This window comes from Mus caroli, unplaced genomic scaffold (genome assembly GCF_978045245.1).
Source record: "Mus caroli unplaced genomic scaffold, Mus_caroli_1 scaffold_18, whole genome shotgun sequence".
Lineage (NCBI taxonomy): Eukaryota > Metazoa > Chordata > Mammalia > Rodentia > Muridae > Mus > Mus caroli.
The window spans coordinates 81,040,294-81,060,686 of NW_028227273.1; the positions used below are offsets into that span (position 1 = coordinate 81,040,294).

The window sequence follows — 20,393 nt, forward strand, 5'->3', positions numbered from 1 at the left end:
TGGTGGCTTTCTCTCACCAGTCTCATCGACAAATATAGTAAGGAGACTCTGGGATTCTGCCTGTGCCCATCTTATGCCCACACCGTGCCCCCATTGCACCCTCTTGAGAAGAGGCTTGAGGAGAGCCTGATCTCTAATATTCCTCTGCATTCCCTAAGGATCATGACCACAGTCTGCAGCTCTCCAAAGTCTCATGGCCAGACAAAGATGGCATAGTTCCCCATGCCTCTCCACAGGCCCAGAGGAAGGACAGAAATAGGAATTTTTAGGGGACCCACATGACTTCTCAGGGTCAGCCAATGGCCTTGGTTCCTCTTGTGTGTGAAGACACAGGACACAGATCCTGACCTCCATGCAGCCTTTGCTGCTGCACACACACTAAGGATGAGCTAAGCTGGCCTCTGTGCTCCGGACAGTATTGAAAACCACAGTTCTAAGCAATTACTAGATCTAGTAGGGGACAACTGAGCACAGGACCCATGCCTGCTCCCTGAAGACCAGAGGCACCAGCTGGGTTCTTACTGCTCTATTCCCAAAGAAAATGAAGAGCAGCTGTAACAGCCAGCCATGCTCTGGTGGGAACGGCAGACAGGCATAATCCAGGCCAAGAGAAGGATGTACTATGGCGTGTTGGGCCTATCTGTTCCTCACAGGCATACTAAGCTATGCTACCCAGCACTTACCCAGCTCTGTCTGGAGTGCTTTGGTCCCACAGGAGCTCTGTGGTGGTGAAGACATTGACAAAGCCAAGGACCTAGACCCTTGCCAAGGACCTGTCCACACGTGACTCCTGCTGGGTGTCAGCACTATGTGCAGCCATTAAAACTGGGAACATGGACGACTTTCTTCCTTGGGATCACCTGTGAACCCCAGGGCCAGGTGACATGCTTGAGGCCAGGCTAGGATAAGGAGGAGCAGAGTGACCTTACCTGAGATTGTGGGATTGGGGCCCCAGCTAGGGGAGGGTCTAGCCCTGGCTCACACTCTTCAGGAACATATGTAGTGAGGGTAGGCATGCTGGACACCTGCCCATGGTAGCCTTCCAACATACTAATCAGTGAATGTCTATATTTTTGTACGAATGTGGTGTGTGTGTGTGTGTGTGTGTGTGTGTGATTGTGTGTGAGTGTGAGTGTGATTGTGTGTGTGTGTGTGTGTGTGTGTGTGTGTGTGTGGTGTCTGTATATGCAACTGCATGTTTGCCTGTGTGGGTGGGACATGTACTGACACCAGTCCTGACACATGCAGGGCCACCACAATTGGTACAGACCACATGTAACCCCAAGATTTTTTACAATGGTTTTCTAATGGAATATATTATGCCTCTCGGTCAGGGCAGGTTCACATCATTTTGTACCAATGAGGAACACTGATCTTTTGGGATTGCAGGTTGAGCCACACATGGGGGGTTGGTGCCTTTGCCTTCCTACAGTTCCCAGTCTGTTCTATATCACACTGTCCGGGGAACAGAACCCTCAACTCAACCAGCGCCCCGTGTGAGTCCTTGCACTAGCTGAAATCCTGGCTGACTATCCCAAAACCACCAGTTCTGACTGAGATGAGTATAACACAGAAGGCCTAGATGAGAAGGTGCTTCCACACCCAGCCAGCCAGTCTTGAGCTCCACTCTGACAAATGTTAAAGGGTGTCCAGATGTGGCCCTCCTACCAATGGGTACAAGTTTGTCACAACTACCAAGAATCTGTGACAAGCAGTGGCATGCAAGCCTCCTCTTGTCCAAGTAAACTGACATCAAGTCCTTCTTTGTATCTTAGGCAGTAAGGAATCCTGAAGGATCCATGGAAAGATAACCGATCCTATACCATCCCAGAGCTCATGATCTGTACCTGCTTAATGACTCCTGGACCTTCTTGACTAAGATGAGGAGAGGAGACCCCAAACAGCCCTATCCTCTGCACCAGCAACACTGTCCTGCCAGGTGGAGGCAGCCTCCACAGCCTGAGGAGTGGGCTAAGTGTTCTTTCCCATTGCATCCAATGAGGTCTTGTTTGCATAGCCAGGGGCAGTGTCTCTTGTGGAACTGAGCCCTGCCTCTAGGGAGACCTCTGTGTTGTTTACAGTACTTATAAGCTAGACATGGGAAGCAGGACTAGAGACTTGTGATTTGGAGATCCTGTAGTAGTCTGCTCTGGGTCTGTGGAGCCTAGGCTAGCTTTGCAATCATAGGGCTCCCTCTAATGCCCAAGACCCACCATGACACATTCTCTAGAAAATAAGACAGGAGTCCAAGCAGCTTCAGGGCTAACATTGATTTTTTTTTTTCTATCAGATACTTTTGCTGTTTAGAATCCCAGGAGCTGGGAACCCGGAACAGGAAGAATTGGACCTTCCCCATGCCCAGACTAGTGTCAGAGCTGGTTCCTCATCTCCTACCAGTGGGCAGACAAAACAGAATAATATGGTGGGAAGATGGATTGAGGGCCAAGAACTGCCTTGCCCAGACATGGACAAAGGCTGGTGATGCTGGAATGATAGCAAGCCACCTTCAAGGCTCGCTAGCACAAACAGGACAGCTGTACAGATCTTCCCTACACCACAATGTCCTGCAGGGGTGGGTCTTCACCTGGCCAGTACAGGGAGAGGAAGATTAGGAACTTCATTCCATTGAGAGGAGTTAACTTCTTGAAAACCAGCAGCTCCACCAGTGTGCAGCCTCAGGGGTTGCTGTGTGAGCTAGTCATGAGCTGTCTGGATGACTAGGCAGACATACTGGTCACCTATGTGGTTGTCCTCTGCCTCTCCAACCTGCAGAGAGATATAAGAGTGTGGTGGTAGTCCTCCTGCATATGTGCTTTCAATGCTCCTACAGCCACAGAATCCAGCTCTACCCAGACAGTTCTAATTCTTGCATAGGCTGTCTATCCTGGGCCTGATAGTCTATCCTGTTGGTTTGCCTTGTCTTAGCTCTCACAACACACTTCCCTGAAGTTTAACTCGTGCTGTTTCTTTCAACCATCCCAGCATTCATCAGCTCCATATCCCACCCTACCTTAGAATCACTGATAATCCCTGGTACTTTAGGGTTTTTTTTCAGGCTGGACCGTGGGCCCTTGTGTAGCTCTGAAACATCCTAGATGTTCTAGGCAGCCTCCATGCCTTGGTATATGACCTCTTTGGGTCCCCACTGGAACCATGGGATGCTGGCCAGATAAGAATTCTCTCCCCATTGTCATCTACTTGCACTTATATCTTTCTGAAATGGCTCTGGATGTGGTCACCATACACTACCCTGGAAGCATCTGAGAATTTAAGGAGGGCCACCTTTCACTTAAACTTCTCCACTGACTGTCTGGGTTCCATCAGATGACAGTTGTTCCACATTGATGGGCAAAATTTTCAGCCATGACAGACTTCGCCACGACAGGCTTTAGGTTCTGCTCTGAAGACCCTACACATACCACAGGTAGTAGAGTCATGCACATTGTACTCTACCTAGGTTTCACAGGGCCTCTAGTGTAGTCTCTCTTATACCCTATGGTGGTGGGAACACAAGTTTCATAGGTCCTGATGTATCTGGTAGCAACCCTTTATAATAAGAGGTAAAGAAAGGTGGAAATAATATCCTGCCAATTTGCATGTCCACTGGAGGGTGCAACACTGCTATGCACCTGGTGAGCCACTCAACAAGTCCACTCACTAAGGCTCTGAGCCTGAAGCAGAGAAGCACTGCTAAACCCAGTGTTCCCAAGAACCTGGCTGTCCCTCCAGGACTGCCTGTAAAGGATTTTCCAGGACCCTGAGGACCCAATTTGGAAATCTTAGGTGGGCAGGGTGGTAGCCAAAAGGACTGAATCAAAACCTTACCTGGGATGTGACCTCTGGCCCCTTATTCTGATTAGCATGACCCACAGTTCTGTGAAGGTCTCTGGGTGGCTGCTAAAAAAAGGGGACGAGAATAGAGGATGAAGAGGTGACATAAGCAGGGCCAAGACAGTATCACTGCTCATACACACGGCTGTGGGCCCATCTTGTCCTGGGACCTCTCCTGCCATATCTCTGAATTAGGAAACAAATACCCCTCCTCATAGGACTGTCTGAGATGAGGCCAGCTGGGGATCTGAACTTTCCAGCCAGAAAGACATGAGCTGTCTGTGACATACACCAGTGTGCAGGGTCCCAGATGAGCCTATCTCACTAGTGAGGCCATTTCTTCCCCAAGACAAGGTTAGGAGAGGCAGAGTTGGCCTGCTCTTGAAAGCTGAGCTCTCCCTACCCCTGCAGACCCAGAAATGGTGCCTTCCCTGTGTCCATCTATAGTGAGTCCAGGGAGCACCCAGTGGCCACACTCATGTGATTTCATACTCTGGCTGATATTCTATACTGTCACCCACAGAGTCTGGATTCAACTTCAGTGGCCAAGGCCAGTTGATTTTGTCTGGACAAGACTCTGAGAAGGAGGCCACCCACAGTGTTAGTGACACATTGCTTGCCCCTGAGTGGCCTTCAGTGTAGCCCTGAGTGGTTATTCCAGACTGAGCCAAGGGATTCAGAATAGCACTTGCCAGGTCAGGCTATTTGCTATCTAGTCAGTCCTATAGCTCACCTCCACTCTAGTTCCATGTTTCCTGGCTGCTGCAGGTGCTCCAGGAATCACTAGATGTCCTCCCACAGAACCTTGAGGTCCCTGTGGGTTCAATCACAGACTTCTCACATTATCCATGCTGGGAGTTAGGCTTGATGCCTGCTTGAGTGGGAGCTGCCATGGCTTTTGGAGCAGAATGAGAGGCAGTGGAGGAGATGCTGTGTGCTGCTCTTATTGTCCTCATTACCCAGGGAGTTCTTGCTGCTTGCTTCCAGGTCCAGGTTTAGCTCCAGCAGGTCACTGTATAGGATTCCTGATACCTCTTCTTCTCTGTGTGAAAAGCAGCACAAGAGCTAGTGTTGGAGGAACATGAAGTACCCCTGCGTTCCGGGAGCCAGTGGTGATCAGTGTCCTGCCACCCTTGAGATACACAGTAGCCTAGGTGCATAGAGCAAAGCTGCATCCTTGGAGAATGAGCTCTGCATTCCCATGACAGCTAGGCAACCATGAATAGACTTACTCCCCAGCAGGCTCCTAGCATCCCCTTGTGATGGCTCTTTTGGTTGTGACACTTTGTCTCTTAGCTACAGAGCCATCCTCAGCAGCCCTGGTGGTCTGTCATGCAGGACAGGAGCAGGTAAAAACAGAGCCTAGCATTTGCTTCTGAGGTTGTATGGTCCTGGAATATGCACCTGGCATCCTTGAGAGCCTGCCATGTAACATAGGCAGAGAGTTCTTCTTGCTCATGGCTCACTCCCACCCCCTTTCTCTCTCCCTCTCTTTCCCTCTCTGTCCATCTGTCCGTCTGTCCGTCTGTCTCTCTGTCTTTCTCACACACACACAAACACATTCATGAACACACAATGCACACTGGTAGTGCACACACACATACAAGAACTATGTGCACAAAGACACATGCACACACATGCATGCATACCCACGGGCATGCACACATGTGCCCACACCCACATATGCACACACACACACATGCATGTACACACATACATGCACAGAGGCACACTCTCCTGCCAGTGCACTGTGGCTTCAATGTTCAGCAAGTCAAGTCCTCTCTCAGTGGAGTCTTTGAAAATTGGAGAGAGGCTGGGCATGGTGGCACACACCTGTATCCCAGGACTCAGGAGGCAGAGGAACGCAGATTTCTGAGTTTGAGGCCACCCTGGTCTACAAATTGAGTTCCTGAACAGCCAGGGCTAAACAGAGAAACTTTGTCTTGAACCCCCCCCCAAAAAATAGAATGAAAGTAAAAAAGAAATGAAAAGAAAGAAAAGAAGCCCTTCCATTCCCGCCAGCACTGGGGTAGCTTGGGCGCCAAGTCTGCTGACACCCACTAACTACCCACAAGACCCGCCACGGGATCTTTAGACCTCTGCTGGTTCACATCCTCTTGAAATCATCCTCAGTGATAGGATACAGGAAAGATCAAACCCTCAGCTAATGATAGGCAGCCAGGTCACTGCTGTCCCCACGGGTTTGGAGGATGTGTATCCGGGCTTCTGTGTCAGCTTGGTAAAGCTAAGGTACAACTCAGACCTTCTGAGAACCAGATTTGGAATTATGACACAAAAACTGTTCCCTGTCAATGTGGTCTCTTCAGCTACGCACAATAGCACAATACCAACAGCAGGGAGATCTATTGGACCTCTTCCAGACCTGTCACAATGAAGCTGGCCTTAATGGCCCTGGCGTCCCTGTTGAAAATGCACATAGGCTGGACTCTGAGACAGGTAAAATAGATTGCCCTCTTTATTGTCTAGGCACACTTAGCTGTAACAGCTACTCATAGTTCTACAGAGAGGAGTCTGGGGGCTAGCCACCCTTTCTCTGGGATATGAGGCTTCTTGTCACTTATGCCCAGCGTGGAACACCTGCTTCCTAAAGAGGATTAATACCATAAACACATCTTTTGTCCTGTGGGCCTGGCACAATGCTGACTCTTGCAAGCCACTCATGACCTGTGTTAACCATATGTCCTCCATCCAAATCACAGTTGGAAGAATGGGAATGGAGCTTTAACCTGACATAATGCTGGGAATAGACAGGGCTTATGTATGGCTCTGCAATATATGTGCAGATCCTGGACCTCACTATGTCTCCTGAGGTGACAAGTTCAACTTTGTCCTCCCTCTCCTTGTGACCAACAATCCAGCTACTCTTCCAGGAGTGGGCCCAGTCCATCTCTTGATCCAGGAGGATTCTCCCCACCAGGCAACTGCCTCCCCTATCAGCTTAGGTTCAAGGGATCTGGGGAAAAGCTGTGCTAAGGCCCCATCCAGGCCCACCACCAACCTCAGAGAGCAAACAGCCTACTCAGGGAGAAGAGAAACCTGGTTATGTATGAAGTGTTGGTGAGCACACACATACAGAAATACACTTGTACATGTGCAGGCACACGTGTACACACAAACACACACATTAAAGCAATGACAATAAACACATTTCACTGAAGATCCAGTTCCCACAACAGCCCATCCCTGGCTTCTCCACCTGAGAGCTGAGGCCTCTCTCAGCTTGAGAGACATAGTGTTTATTTGGAGACTAAGATATTAAGCTCAATATGTAACTATTAAAATTAAATAAAATATTTAGGCCTCTTATTTATATTTCATTTCTTCATAACAAATCTTCCATTATCTGGGAAAAATCTTCTCTCAAGTTGTCCAGCACTAACTCAAATTTTAACCCTCATAGAACAGACATGTGCTTCAGCCCAGGGGATGCATACAGAGTAATTAGTAACTTTGCATCACTGGCTTTTAAAAGAAAAATTAAAAATGCCAGGTGTAAAGCATGAAAATGACATTTGTGAGAGCCAGACAGCTGTTGGCATAAAGAGAGTCTGCCCACACTCCAACATGGGACTACAGGGATGGAGAGTGTCTGCTTACACTTTGAGCAGATACTACATGCTACCAAACAAGTGGAATAGGCCCTGGGTCTACAAATGACTCAATGTCACTAATTCCTCAGTGGGGTCCCCTCTCCAATAGCTTAGAGACTCATCCACAGACTGTGCCTGCCAGAATGAAGACAGCCATGACAGTCTCCCCAAAAGAACTTCATAGTCTGGGTGGAAAGGCTAAAGGAAAGCCCACCATATGCACCAACCTGCAGCACAGTTAATACATAGTGTAAGCTGCACTGACTCACACTGACCCTGTGGACAGAACATGACAGGGGCCTGGCATAACTCTAGCTTTGTCAAATTTGTATGGTCTGGGCAAGAGGACAAACATGGTTGTGATAGCTCCCTAAAGTCTGGCTCTGTCCCTTCTGTGGGTCTCCTAGGGAGAAAAAGTGATGCAATCCTGGAGCAGGTGAGTAAGCTTGCTGTTCCTGTGTGGGGTGTGGTCCCAGTGCTCTAACAATATCCTGAGGACTTCTGCTAGTGCAGCCACAGTCACTTCATAAGTATACACAGCATTCATAAATACAGAAATGTCCACATAGCACAAATATTTTGAGATTTCTTATTAAAAATCATTAAAAATAACAAAGTTTTCCATAGTGTTTATTTGGAGACTAAGATATTAAGCTCAATATGTAACTATTAAAATTAAATAAAATATTTAGGCCTCTTATTTATATTTCATTTCTTCATAACAAATCTTCCATTATCTGGGAAAAATCCAGACCCAATGTGTGAGCCAATATGAGTTTGCTTTCTGGACAGCATTTCCTGTCACATTATCTGCATTTCTGCTTCATCAACAGCACTCCTTGTGTATTAATGATATTCTGGGCTATCAGATAGATAGATACTCACTTGGCCTGTTTGTCCCTCAAAAGCTTGTCTGAGCTGTTTCCTCTCACCACATATGAATGGGTCACAGTGTTCCCTGGGCAACATACATTTTCACAGGAATGAGTTTCTCCATAGGTTGATACACGTGGAAAAATGTTTCCAAAGACTCCAGGGGCTCTTGTACATCGTCAGAACACTGTTAGGCCTCCCTCACAGCTCCACTTCTGTCTTGTACTTAGTCAGAACAGTGTTAGGCCTCCCTCAAGGGTACATGATATCTTGACCTTTACACAGGAAGTGCTTGCTCAGGCATAAGACTTTGGGTCTCCAAAGTGAAGAAGGTTTGAAGATAATGTTGAGAACAGTGCAGAAAATATAATGCTGGCTTGTGAAATTTCAGAGAGAAGATTAAAGACTTTTTTCAGGGTCATTGCTAGTTTGATTGTGAAGATTCTGTGGTTCTGGTTAGCTGGGACTAAAGAATCAGCTGCGATTAACAAGATACCAGAACTACTAAAGCAAAAACTTTGCATTACTGGGACTATTGATGCTGATTAGCTGTATCTAAGCAATTAGTATTGATTAAGAGGAGACCAGCATCATTGAGGTGACCTCTTCTGGGAAGTGTTTTCTATGAGCACAGAGGCTGTGTTCCAGAGATACCCAATATTGTACCTTTTGCTGCAGCTGGACTTGGTAATGTATAAGAATCATTCGGGTGGTACTGGTTTTGAAAGCATGAAAGTGTCCTGAAGAACAGCTGAGGCTTGGCACTGTGAGAGGTCACAGAAGGCCATTGGAGCAGGTATAGCCTCAGCTGTAATTGATGGCTCAGGACGGAAGGGGTCATGCAAAGGATTTGAGGCTTGGCACCATGAAGAGAGCCTATGAGAGGCTATTGGTGAAGCCTAGTTGGAGTGGAACACCCCAGTTCATTGGAGATGTCCGTAACATGGGAAGATCACTAAGAACAACAGCCGTAGTAGAGTGGATCAACCTGAGCTTAGAGTGCTACAGAGGGCAGAGCTGGAGAAGTGATGCCAGCCCTTAGGAGGAGTACAAAACATCAACTGGAATCCCAGACAGTGAAACAAGAAGCTGTAACATTCAAATTACCTTGGAGACACAAAGATGTTAAAGCTGCTAGAGTCATGGGATACATGCTGAGGAAAGCTGCTAACAGGGAGTGGAACAAGCCCCGGAGAAACCAGTTTGTTGGAGTCAACAAAGATGAAAAAGGATTGGAGATCTGAAGACCTATTTGACATCAGCCATGGAGATGCAGAGTTTGGAATTTGTCCAGGGGGTTCCCTGTCTTTCTCTGGGGATTACAGTTAAGTGATTAGATGAATCTCAGAAGAGACCTTGAACTTTGGACTTTTAACATTGTTGAGACTGCTATAGACTATGAAGACTATAAAAGTGGGACTAAACGTATTTTGCATTATGCTACGTTTAAGAATGCCCACCCCCCCATAGACTCATGTGTTTGAACAAGTCTATGGGGGCCAGGGAGTGGATTGTGATGGTTTGTATATTAATGGAACAGGGAGTGGCACCATTTGGAAGTGTGACCTTGGAATAGGTGTGACCTGGTTGGAGTAGGTGTGTCACTGTGGGTGTGGGCATAAGATCCTCACCCTAGTTCCCAGCCTTTGGATGAAGACATAGAACTCTCAGCTCAGCTCTGCCTGTACCATGCCTGCCTGGTTACTGCCATGCTCCCACCTCGATGATAATGGACTGAACCTCTCTGAACCTGTAATCCATCCCCAATTAAATGTTGTTTTCTACAAGTCTTGCCTTGGTCATGGTGTCTGTTCTCAGCAGTAAAACGCTAACTAAGACCAGTGCCAAATGACACTTGCCTACAGGAGAATAGACATGGTCCATGGGTCACACTGGTGAAACCTGGAAACTGAGGTCAGGTCACAATCATAGTGTCTCTCTATACAGATGAAAACTGACACACCTTCCACCCTAGTATTTCTCAGTTGTCTCAGCCCTTTGCTAAGCTGCTTTACATCTAGTGACTGATGAGAGTACACTGGATGATGCTTCTGATCACAGGGGATTCCAGAAACCCGGAAATGCCTTAAGCTCCCCGTGGAGGTTTGAAAATGCTTGGCTCAGGGAATGGCACTATTTGGAGATGTAGCCTTGTTGGAGTATGTGTGGCCTTAATGGAGGAAGTGTATCACTGTGGGTGTGACCTATAAGATTCTTGTGGTAGCTGCCTGAAAGCCAGTTTTCTCCTAACAGCCTTCAGATGAAGATGAAGAACTCTTAGCTCCTCCTGCACCATGTCTGCCTGGAACCTGCAAGCTCCCACTTTGATGATAATGAACTAATCCTCTGAACCCATAAGCCAGAACCAATTAAATGTCTTTATAAGAGTTGCTTTGTTTGTGGTATCCGTTCACAGCAGTAAAACCCGAACTACGTCACTCCCTATCACAGATTAGATGGTTAGATGAGTGAGGTCTAGCCCATCAAGCTCTTTTTAGGGCATTAAAACACTTCTAGTTCAAAGTTCCAAAGTCTTCCATGTTGCTCAAAACAAAACCCACATAAGCGCAACCTGGTATGATCAAGTGTCACACTAAGAGTCCACTCCATTGCATCAACTTCTACATTAGGTACCTTTGTATCTTTGGACAGAAATGCCATGAGCAGAGCAAACTATAAAACAATGAAGCTAGTGGGACTCATGGTCTAGAGGTCACCTGTTACCAGAGGTTAAGTTCAATAGCTACAAGGCATGGTGGAAGGAGAAGGAAGCTGAGGGCTCACATCTAGACTCAAATTACAAAGCAGAGTGCACTGGGGGTGGTACAAATATCTAAAACCTCAAACCCCAGCCCCACTGACATTCTTCAGCAAGGCACACCTCCTACATCTACCCAAACATAGTCACCTACTGAGAACTGAGTACTCAAATGTCCAAGACCATGGAGTAGAGCTTATTCAAAATGACATAGGAATTCAGAAATTCACATCAGTAGCAAAGAGAACCTTCATTGTGTGTCAATACGTGTTCCTGAAAAGCCAGCAAGCTGCTCTCCCTCCAATTTCAAATAAGATGTGGATTAGGTAACAAAGGTAAACAGGCATCTCCAGGGCAAGAAATCTTTGAACTTCTTTATACCTATGAGGTAACTCCAGATGTGCTGGTCAGGAAAATCACAAGAGGACCCAACCCAAATTCAAACTCTTCAGGCTTCAGGGTAAAAATACCACAGGAGCCAATAGGGACAAGGCCATTAATCAAACACTCACTCAGCAGATGAGATTATACCTAGTCATGACTCATAGACCTACTTGTTAAACAGCTTACATTCTGCAGTTACCTCTTCAACACAATCCTAAATGCTACAATGAAAACAAATAGTATCTTATTTTTTCAGCATGACTTGAAAACACTAAATACATCTGAAGGTGGTGAGTAGAATCTGGCAGGACATGGGGAAGTCAGCTAAGGGAGTACAAATAACAAAACAACAAAACCCAACTTCTCAAAAGCTAGCAGCAACCTGCCTGATATAAGTGGAAAGATTCTGAGGGTTGATCAGAAGTCTGCAGACTTGAAGGACTGTTGCTCTAAAAGCTCACTTGAGGAATGATATGGGTAGCAACTGAAGAGTGGTGTGTGAGGTGTGTGTGTGTGTGTGTGTTTGTGTGTGTGTGTGTGTGTGTGTGTGTGTGTGTGTGTGTGTGTGTGTTTGTGTGTTTTTTGTTAGTTTTTTTTTAGACACACTCTCACCATTAAAGTTCTGGCTGTCCTGAAGACCGTGTACACCGAGGGATTGTAAGATACAGAGAGTCTTTCTCCAAGTGTTGGGATAAATGGTGTGTAGACCATCTATGAGTGTCTTTAAATTTCAAACTGTGAAGATTTTTAAAGTCTCCTTTAGCTTGTCTTAGTGATGTTGGTTCTTGAGGCAATACAGCAAGCACTGAGGACAGAAAAGAATATACTTTGAGGGTTGTCCAGATGGATCAGAATTGAAAGGAACACACTGATGATCTGAGCTTAGTTACAAAGACACTGTTAATTTTCAGAAACAGATATAGTCAAATTTTACCCTTTGTCATATTCAGTAAGGACATCAAATCATGGATTAAACAATTTTCAGTGTGGTTATCCTACACAATCCTAAGGCTGATTCCTGTGAACCAGTCTTGTGGAACAGACAGTAATAAACAGCACATCAAAAAGACTTCAGAGCAGGAAAGCACTGGCTGCCCTTGCAAAGGATCTGGGTGAGTATCCCAGCACCCAAAAGTCAACACACAGACATCTCCAACTCCAGTTCTAGGGTACCTGACTCTCACGTGACCTTTCTGGTCATTGTGTACATACACACAGCGCACACACACATGTAGGAAAACCAATCATACACACAAATAAAAATACATACATCTAAAACAAAAAATGCTTCAGAACAGACAAGCAGATTCATGCTACCCAAGTGGCCACACTGACACTTGTAACTTGAGACAGTGGCCACCTTTGCTCTTATGACTTGGGAGAGCACCTATATCAACTAACCCTCATGACAAGAGAGAGTAGACCTACTAATCCTTATGACCTAAGAGAATGGCCACACCAAAACAGGTGTCCTGAGACTTTAAATTAAATTCAAAACTGCAAATATTAGCAGTCAGTGGTTTTCTCAAAAATTCATTTTGTGATGCCTTCAATAAATAAGAGCAAAATATAATCCCAACCTGACCCAACATAAATTCATTCCTGGAGACATTCTGACATGTACACCAACAGAGAAGTGATAGGGTTAGTACTGTAACCTGGTACCAAACAATAAGCCTGCCCAATCTGAAGATATTTGTGGACAAACCAACTTCTTTCTTCTGGAACATTCACAATTGAGCTAAGGCCATCTCATTCCACCTCTAAAGCTGCAGTCTGCCTCCTCCTCTCACAAGCACTCTTAATACATGATCACATGACAGCAGCCACACCTTGTGAAATGAGGTTGTTCTCAGGGTGGCTGAGAAAGTCCACTTTCTTCTGCAAGAACAAAATGACTGAAGCTGGCTTATGCATGAAGAGGTTAGTTTGGGTCAGTTTTGATATAGAAAGCTGGGGTGACCTCAATGGTCAGCCTTTGTCATCGTCCTATGTGATTTTAGTTGGATTGTGTGCAGAAAAGAAAGATCCCATGGCAGGATGAGAAGTGAGAGGTATTTGGGAACAGTTTGGCTCTTTTCATAGAAACCAGTTTTTGCTAGACAGGATCCATCTGTATATGACCCAATCATCCTGGAGTAGGCACCATCTCTGTGTGTATGTGTGTTTGTGTAGATGGTGTGTGTTGTATGGTATGGGGTGAATGTGTTTGCATCTGTGTATGTGTGTATGTGCTTGTGTGTGTGTTCCATGTGTGTAATTGTGTGTGTGACTGTGTGGTATGGCCTGAAGTGTAATGTTGGTACAAATGTATGTGTGTGTGCATCTCTGTTGTGTGTGTTTATTTGTGTCCCCTGTGTGTGTATGTGTATTTGCATATGTGTAGTATGGTGTGTGTGTTCCATATATATATGCAGGTGTGTGCTTATATATGCAAATGTGTCATGACTGTATGTTCATGTGTGTGCTTTCCTATGTGCTTGTATGTATGAATATGCCTGTGTATGTCATGAGAGTGTGTGCATGTATATGTGTTTGTGTGTATGTGTGTGCTTCTTTGTATCAGCATGAAGAGACGAAATGAAAAGATTAGATACTTTTTTTCATTGCTCTCTCCCTTATGACCTCAAGTCAGGTCACTCACTGAAACACAATTCTGTCATCTCAGCTAGGCTGAGAATCTTGTAAGCTACAGGAATATGCTGATTTACCACTGTCCCTCAGTGTGGGATTACAGGCATATACAGTCACACTTGGGTGGTCCCAAGAGTTCAAACATAAGTTTACAGCACAAGATCCTTGGGGGATGTTCATAATCAAACCACAACAGTGACAGATCTTATCACCCTCAAGCATGCTATCATGAAGGAGGATCCTTTCTTGTTAAAAGCACTGGAGAAGAGCAGACACAAGGACACTTGACATCCCTTTCCTCCTGAGATCGAGAGAAGAAAGCCACACATAAGGCTAGTCTTCTCATTGAAGAGAGGTCAGTCTTGGGTTATGTTTCTCCAAGTCTGCAGATGTCGCCAAGATCCTACCCAGTCATGTCTGACAAAGCCACATGGAAACCAATGTGTAACAGAATTCTAGTCTATTGCATCTTTCTCCTTCATTCCATCCTTTTCTATAGAATGTCCATTTGCTAGAGAAATCATATCCTTTGTGTAATGACACATCCCACACTGTTTAGATGTGGCTGATTGTTTCTTCCTCAGCATGCTTGCCTGGAGATATGACTGGATGCAGGTCCTCTGGTAGCAATAGGACATGAGCCGTGACAGCTCTAGCTCTCTGTATGGCACACATGTCAGCCCCAGCTACATCCACAGAAGAATTCATCTCTGTTCCTGTATAGGATGGCACAGAAAGCCTGCTGGGTGTGGTGGCCCATGCCTTTAATCCCAGCACTCCTGTGGCAGAGGCAGGTGGATTTCTGAGTTCGAGGACAGCCCAGTCTAAAAAGTAAGTTCCAGGACAGCCAAGGCTATACAGAGAAACACTGTCTCGAGAAGAAAAAAAAAAGTCTCCACTTCATTGGAGGGGACAAAAAAATCAAAGAAAACCCCCATCCTTTACATCTTTTGCAAATGAAGTAGCTGACTCAAAGCAAACACTCACATGTGGCTAGCTGGTCAATCAGTCTACAGGACAGAGCAAAACATTACTTCTGACAATCTCAGGTGTAGATTATCATTTTCTGGTTCCAGTTCAACTATCCTTTCTTCTTTAACCTACAACCAAGGATCCAAAAGGAAAAATCCATCAATGCAGCACCTACCTGCACATACTGAAATACCATGAATGAACAGAGTGCAAGAAGGGATAGGAACCCTCTCAGCAAGGAGAAGGTCAACTGTCAACTGTCAGGTTGCTCAGTCTCCTTCACATACTACAGAGACAAGACAAGCTGGCCTTAAGCAAGGCCTGGTGTGCTATACACCCACATCCCATGGCTCTAAGCCCCTGTCAGCATCAGCCCCAAGGACTACAAGGGATGCAAGTCTTACAATCCAGACTCTATATCCTTTGGTCAGTAAGATGTCAGTCAGCCTAGCTGGGAAGCAGAGAGTTTTTAGAGAGGTCCATAGAAACAGTACAGCTTAAAAAAATCAAAACCAGACCCATACAAAGCAAGGTGTGTGTTTGTATGTGTGTGTGTTTTGTGTGTGTATAGATGCTCATAAGACATCAGTAGTCTTGGAAGTTCAAGGATAGAAAGGATTTTATATGAAGATGAGATAGTGGGGAATGGAGGTTGGATATAGGAAAGAAGACAGAGCATGGTGGGATTTTATGAGCCAAAGAAGTGAAGTGTATTTTTAACTTCCATAGACAACTGGTACAGAAACAGTGATCCTGCTGGTGGCTCAGGGTTCCGGCTGTGGATTCAGGGAATTCAGACCATTGTACTGAAAATACAATGTCAGACTAAATATTCAACATCCCGCTGGTGCTCCTGTCTCTTCAGACAAGAAATTAAGTCCCTCCTTCTAGGGATCCCATCATTCTCTCCTGCAGTAGATTCTGCCTTTCCTTTTTTTGGGTCTTGTCATTCATGCAGGAGACACAGACCCTCTTGAAGGGAATTCTGTCTCCAGATAGGGATGCAGTCCCACCTTCTAGGGAATTAACTCTCCTAATATTCACACAGAGAATCTCTTATCACCTGGAGACAGCATTTTTCTGCACTTAAACTCTGACTGCTAATGGTAACCCAATACCTAGGAATTATAAAGTGTTAATTGCTAAATTCCTTCAGTTCAATTATGAAAATCTCTGTAGTATTTTGATAAAATTTACTTCATTCCTACATTTCAAAAATAATACCAACTCTAGTTATATGTGTAGTACGGATTTGGCCAAATTTATTTCAAAGTATGTTTTATTTTGTTTTAAAGATTGTGGTCTACCCAGGGATCCATCCTATAATCAGCTTCCAAACGCTGACACCATTGCATACACTAGCAAGATTTTGCTGAAAGGACCCAGATATAGCTGTTGTGAGACTAGGCCAGGGCCTAGCAAACACAGAAGTGGATGCTCACAGTCAGCTATTGGATGGATCACAGGGCCCCCAATGGAGGAGCTAGAGAAAGTACCCAAGGAGCTAAAGGGATCTGCAACCCTATAGGTGGAACAAATTATGAACTAGCCAGTACCCCACAGCTCTTGACTCTAGCTGCATATGTATCAAAAGATGGCCTAGTAGTCCATCACTGGAAAGAGAGGCCCATTGGACTTGCAAACTTTATATGCCCCAGTACAGGGGAACGCCAGGGCCAAAAAGTGGGAGTGGGTGGGTAGGGGAGTGGGGGGGAGGGTATGGGGTACTTTTGGGATAGCATTGGAAATGTAAATGAGGAAAATACCTAATTTAAAAAAAAAAAAAGATTGTGGTCTACATAGAACTTTCTCCCTACTTTTACTTTTCTTTATTACTAGGAGACAAAAATGCTTTCTTTCTGTTAACAGAGCATGTATTCAATGGTCTTATATAACCCACTATTGGATGCAAAGGATTTAGCAGATTCTTTAGGGTATTTTCTATTTATAATATGGTTCCAACTACAAGTAGACTGCATTGTTCTTTCTTTCTGATGCGATGACATAGATTCAGTTTTCTACTCCAACTGTCTGGGCTATACAATTAGAACAATGCTGCACAGCAGTGCCAAAAAGACCTGGATTGCAAGCATTTCCAAAGTTTGGTCCAGTTAGAATGGAGCATGGTGAGAAAGTTCAATCAGGTTTCGTCTGAACCTAGAAGTCTTTCTTCAGTGCCTTAGATTGGCCATGGTATTCATATGGGGAAATATTAACTCCTATTCTCTCAGCAGTGACACTTGAAGACAGTGCCTTTAAGGTGATCAATTCAAGGAAGCCTTAATGGTGAGTTCTCTTTAATGTCACTGGTGTCCTTCTGAAGGGAACCCTGGAGACACAGACTCTTGAAGGGTGCACAGAAGACCACAGAACACCATGGGGAAGCAGCTACCTACAAACTAAGGGGACCTGGGAACAAGTCTTGGGCCCAAGACTTCCAGTCTCAAGCACACAGATACCCCTGCTCAGTTCTGGGGCCAACCCACAAAGATTACAGTGTGTCTTCTTGGTGTGCCCTAGAGTCTGCATCCCACTGCTGTAAGCCCGGCACTATCTTGGGGTTGGTGGGACTAGGTGAGAAGTACTAAGATTTGTCTCTCAAGGTGAGATAAAGTGGTCCTGAGTTGGGTGCTAAGGCACAGTCCAAGGCTGTAGCTTCTGTACAGCTAAGCCTGGGCTTGAAGCAGGAAGAGCTGTGCTGTCCTCAAGGAACTTAGAAATTGTAGCCAGAACAAATGGTTCTTCTTTCAAAGTACACTTGGGCAAATTTGTGAAGATCCAAAATTCTTCCTGTGGCTGTCACCAGTTTTCCTGGAAGAATGCCCACAGAGCTCCTTTTGTTATACCAGGAAGCCAAGCCTTGTCCAATAAGGGGCTGCTCATGCAGTCATCTGATCTCTCTGGCCAGGAACCACTACCTGCTCAAAACTCACTTTTAAGAGGCACATGAGATCATCTTCTCTATGGTTATGATCCCTTGTGTAGCATCCTCCGAACTGGTAAGCAAAGACTTCAGGCGTTGGCCATTAGCCGGTGTGGCCTAAGCTCACATTTCCTCAGCTTCTATGTTGTTTCCAGTTTACCACAAAGCCCTGGCTGATCACACATCACTTTCCACAGAGACCTCTGTCTTCTAAGCCCTCAGTCTCCCCTGTTCAACAGGACCTTCCTGGCCCTGCAGTCTAGGCATGTATACTCTAACTTTTGTGGAGGGCTGATATTAGATCTTGAAATGTTCCGAATATATCTACTTGGCACCATTACAATTCATGGTATTTATAATTTTGTTCACTTCATCTACTTGTTCTGCTGTGAGCTCCAAGAGGGCAATGAGGAGGATTGTGTAATTACTGCTTGTTAACAGCTGTACTAAGTGTGCTCAGTAGGCAGTATGCAGAGGAAGGTGCCAATCAGGAGACCCTGATTTGTGGAAGCAGCAGATGAGAGGTCAGAGATGCATCAAATGGGAGTTGGAGGAAGAAACCTTAAGGACAGTTGGGAGAAAACTGGCCCAAGGGCCAGGGGATCATGAAGACAAAGCAGACCAATTTGGTCTCCAACTGGATGGAGGTCAAGATGAGACAACACAGTGCCTCCAACCCAACCCCGGGTCTCTTAGGTTCCCACATCCCTCAGAGCAGAAAGTGGCAGTTTCAAACTCCCTTGGCTCTCTTTACACTCACCAACACTTGATGCTGAAGCAGCCACAACCTTGGTTCGAAAATGTCTGCTTTAATGTCTGAAGGGTGTGGGTAATTCCTGGGGTGTAACTTTCACTAGCCAATCATATGCATGCACTATGCCTAACAGCCGCTTTTGCCAGACTAGCTCACTGGCTCACAGAACTTTAGACTTTGCTCCTGACTTCTCAAGAAAAACAGTGTCCCCTTAGTGCTTGTAGAACACAAATCACCTTACTGTGGCCTTGAATACTCAGCTCACCTGGAGGATTCTCTTTCCATATCCCAGTCAGGATCCTGCCTCCTGAGCCTCCCCATGACAGAGACCCTTCCCCTTCCCCTCTACCATCTCAAGAGAGCCTACTAATAACGTCTTGTAGGGTGCTTCAATCAACCCCCACAGCTCCTGTGTTCATTTCTCACACTGTTAATGGTTATAAGCAACTGTGGGCTGCTTCTGACTTTCTGTTCCCCAACCTGCCCTGTATGTGATTTCCTGGGATCACAGGGTGTATGGGGGCAGTAAGCTGTATACTGCTTAAAAAGTTAGGGCAATCTGAAGACTGTCATTTAGTTCCCAGTTTTGTGAGTAAACAGGTAGGAATACTTCGTATAGGAACACAATCACATGAAACTTTGGGAGTATAAAATTTCTTTTGCCAAGTCATCCCCTCATCCTGCTTATCATAAATTCATAGGTATATGTGTGTCTGAAATCACTTTATTACCTGGGAATGCACAGAGGAAGGCTTAGGTAGGGTTTGGCAGAAAATGAAGTGGTACAGTGTTGCTTCTGTCTCTAACCAGCAGAAAAGAGCTACAACACAGCCTTCTTCTCAAAGCAGTTTATTCAGGAATATTTCAACATACATGCAGGAAAAATCTCTCTCGCCCCCAATCACAATCCCTTATATAATCCCTCTACCATGCCCCTTCAGCCCAGTCCATGTAACAGCAGTCCATTGGCCAGAACCATCACTCTTCATATAGCTGTCTCTTGTGAGACTATGCCGGGGCCTAGCAAACACAGTCAGCTATTGGATGGATCACAGGGCCCCCAATGGATGAGCTAGAGAAAGTACCCAAGGAGCTAAAGGGATCTGCAACCCTATAGGTGGAACAACATTATGAACTAACCAGTACCCCGGAGCTCTTGACTCTAGCTGCATATGTATCAAAAGATGGCCTATTCAACCATCACTGGAAAGAGAGGCCCATTGGACTTGCAAACTTTATATGCCCCAGTACAGGGGAAAGCCAGGGCCAAAAAGTGGGGGTGGGTGGGTAGGGCAGTGTTGGTGAGGGTATGGGGGACTTTTGGGATAGAATTGGAAATATAAATTAGGAAAATACCTAATAAAAAATATTTTTAAAAAAAGTTCTACCTTTCTGGAACAACAAAACATCCAACACCTTCCTTTTCCAGTGCACAACACTACCAGCCACCTTCAACTGCCAGTGACGTGCTTCTCCTTGTTTGTTGTGACTCCTTAAACCTTCTGACCATATTCCTCAGCATCATGAGTTCTAGGGTAGGATAAAGACTCCCCTTTATCCATGCTGGCCTGCAGCTATGTCTTTGGTTTTGTCACAGACTGTGGTGACACTTAAATGCTGCACTAGAGCTGTTCTGGACAGAAAACACCAGCA

At 45.5% G+C, this 20,393-nt stretch overlaps 1 long non-coding RNA gene across 1 annotated transcript; it reads right to left on the bottom strand.

Annotated features, from left to right (window-relative positions):
• Nucleotides 1–2,305: 2,305 nt before the first annotated feature.
• LOC115030266 (uncharacterized) lies at nucleotides 2,306–18,786 on the bottom strand. Its single transcript, XR_015045946.1, has 4 exons — nucleotides 18,747–18,786; nucleotides 4,565–4,873; nucleotides 3,826–3,897; nucleotides 2,306–2,766 (listed from the first exon to the last, which is right to left on the bottom strand). It is a non-coding gene; the product is annotated as an uncharacterized LOC115030266 (long non-coding RNA).
• Nucleotides 18,787–20,393: the final 1,607 nt, after the last annotated feature.